This window comes from Silurus aristotelis (assembly GCF_946808225.1).
Source record: "Silurus aristotelis genome assembly, chromosome: 29".
Classification (NCBI taxonomy): domain Eukaryota; kingdom Metazoa; phylum Chordata; class Actinopteri; order Siluriformes; family Siluridae; genus Silurus; species Silurus aristotelis.
Window position 1 is genome coordinate 11,592,111 of NC_139602.1, and position 3,053 is coordinate 11,595,163.

Sequence of the window (3,053 nt, forward strand, 5' to 3'; positions counted from 1 at the left end):
AATTTCACATATAAAATATAAAATGTCACTTTTTTTGTAAAGTTTAAAGTTCTTAGCTGCTTTATAATAAGTGTATTATTATTATTTTTCCAGGCAATAGTGATCTCTCTGTATACCTTTTAGTGTCATGTAAAAATCTCTAAAGCTGCCAATATGATTACTTTTCTCTACATCGATTTAGATGTAACCAGTTCTGGTTAAACTTGGTTTATTAGAATCTAGTTTATTCTATTAAGTCTACATAGCAAATTGTGCACATGTTATAACATTTAAAATGTAAATAAACTGTGCATCAAGGATCGGCCGTCAGAGCAACGATATACAACAAAACACTAGATGGCAGCATTATTTTCCTTTACTAACATGGGCGATGCTTCCAGTGTCTGGGGTCTGTTGACAAAATACACTGATATTCGATTAACTCTAACCAGGTCAAATTTCTATATTAAAAAAATGAATGAAATAAAATTAGTCTTTAAATGTTGTCGGTGAATAATCGGAATATTAAAGTGACCATTTTCTCAACTATAAACATCATTCTTTTGACACTATCGGAGACCGGAGAAGAGCATTTCTTTAAGATTCGTGAGTTGTTCAGTGTCTGTAGATTATTATTTTACGTGTGAAATGATTCTAAAATTAGAAACATCTTTATGAATCTCCTAAAAAGACGCTTTTCCAAATCCAGAGAGACAACATTAACTCAAGCCTTGTGTTTGTGTTCAATGTTGAAGATTTATCTGTTTATATTTTTTATATAATTAAAAAATAAAGATCTGACACCAAAAGATGTGGCAACAAAAATATGTGATCCCAGTTTGTCCAGTATTCTGTTTGTTTTTATGTGGTACAGGAAATAGCTTCAAGTAGTAAAGCGAATCGTTTCAAATGTCATATGTCGAATTTCATAATGCATAGTTCCTTGTGAAAAAAACAAAACAAAAAAACAACAACAACACAATTATTCAGTACACTTGTTATTATTTCAGGACGCTTGTGTCGATCGTGTTTTACGACTGTGTGTATATAATATATATTAAATATATAGTATTATAAAAAGCTGCATTATCAAAACCAAACACATGGAAAAGCTCTGGGTGCACGTTCAGTACTTGATATTTAATAACGTAAGTTCCGCATAAATGTAAAGCTTCTTTCTTTTTTCTCTTTAGCTTATTTACATATACAATTGATTGTTACAATAAAATAAATCAATATATAGATGACAAACATACACATTGTGTGAGTCCGTATTGAAAAGCGTTGCATTCAGTAAAGCATAAAAAAATCCGAATGGTGACTCACCAACACTCACGAGCTCAACATCGCTCCAAATGAAGTCATTTTATCCAGATATTCCGTCTTTTATCGACTCTGATTTAATAAGAGCCAGTGCTGGAAATTCTTTGTACCACAAACCTTGATCAGTAAACGAGGCTAGCTCTTCAGGCTAAGTCTGAGGATGAAATGAGGGAAAACCTAAACTAGCCCAATTTCTAATTGTTCCCCTTGATTGATTAAAATTAAGCTCCAATAACCACTGCATGCTCCTCTTTTAGAGATTGAGAGTGAATCTGAGTCACCAAACCAAACGCCAACAGCATAAAGTTCATGTTCACGGAGAGTAGGTCACGTGACAAGCTCTACCCAATCCCTTGCTTAGTTCAGTCGTAAAGTTTTTATTACTTTAGCTGTAAATTTACCACCAAACATCCAGGAATGTGTTTCTCCCCCTTCCAACCCTGAGCTGTTCACTGAGCTCGCAGCTCATATACGCAGATCTCTACATGTTCAGCGCTTCACTCAGCTCATTACCTTCTCAACTCTCTCCATACTTAACTTTAAACTCCTCAGCTCAGTACACACACTGCACATCCAGCTCTGTTTACCATGAAAGGCTCGTACAAGAACAAATATATTGCTAATATAGGAGTAGTATTTGGATGATCCGTTTCTAAAAAACAGAAATAAATGTCAGAATATATCAGAAATGACCTCAGTTACATTACTGAATAAAAAAGGAATCTTATTTATATAGCTGATAAGTTGATTAAAATATTCGGTACTGATGAAGAAGATTCTTCTAATAAAGCTCTTAATTCTCGATTGTAATAAGATTTTCTTTATTATTAAACCGTCTGAGTTTTTAACTTTTTTTTTTACTAATTTGAATACTTGGAAAAATGCATCACATTTTTTTCGTGTTTAATTGATCACAATTTTGAGTCGTGTTTAATTTTTTTTTTTAATTTTACTAATTTTTAAGACCAGGTTCAATTTCTATTTTTGAAGACGGATGAGTTAAGAATACAATCTAATATAACATTTCCGGGCATGTCTATAGTCAAACTTTGAGTTATATAATATATTAATTTAAAACAAAAGAAACAGAACTATTAACTTAAGATGACAAATGGGACAACGAAAAGGTAATTAATAGATAATAATTGATTACATAATTAAAAATACATAATAATAGTTATTTTATATATATATATATATATTTCAATTCCTGAACCTGTATAAATAATATAATAACTTTAGACATTCTCGGTTGTAGCGTTATGAGAATAGTCAGATGATGATAATCTTAGCGCTTATTAGCTTGTTGAAATGTAGGGACTCAAACTGGAGCTAAAAAATATATAGTTTTTTCCCTTTTTAGACGTTAATTAGTTTATTGTCCACCAATAAAGTTTACAGGCTTTTACAACCTTTTCAGGACGCTTCATTCACTGGCATAAAAGTTCAAAGATCTGACGAATGGAAAAACATCTCAAACAAATGCCACTTCAGCGTGGAAGGAAAACTTCCTGAAGTTCACTAGTGAAGTAAAAACCATTTGTGCAGGTAAAAGAAGTTTTATTTTGTATTGTTTTTACTTATATTATGATTCCTATTTCGTTTGAAAGGTGGAATGGACCATTGTCATATTTAACTGGTGAAAATGACAAATTGTGCAAAGGCCAATTTCTTAAGTTAAAGTTTGTAAATCAGTAAATATAAATTATATTTAATGCAATTATTACACTTTAAACGACACTAGATATGTA

At 31.4% G+C, this 3,053-nt stretch overlaps 1 protein-coding gene across 1 annotated transcript in view; it reads right to left on the bottom strand.

Annotated features, from left to right (window-relative positions):
- LOC310722976 (homeobox protein Hox-C4a-like) overlaps positions 1-2,464 on the bottom strand; it is an 18,123-nt gene extending 15,659 nt beyond the window's left edge. Inside the window, exon 1 of the transcript XR_014532549.1 lies at positions 1,306-2,464. The gene's annotated coding sequence lies outside the window, so the exon portion shown is untranslated. The remainder of the gene's footprint in view (positions 1-1,305) is intronic.
- Positions 2,465-3,053: the final 589 nt, after the last annotated feature.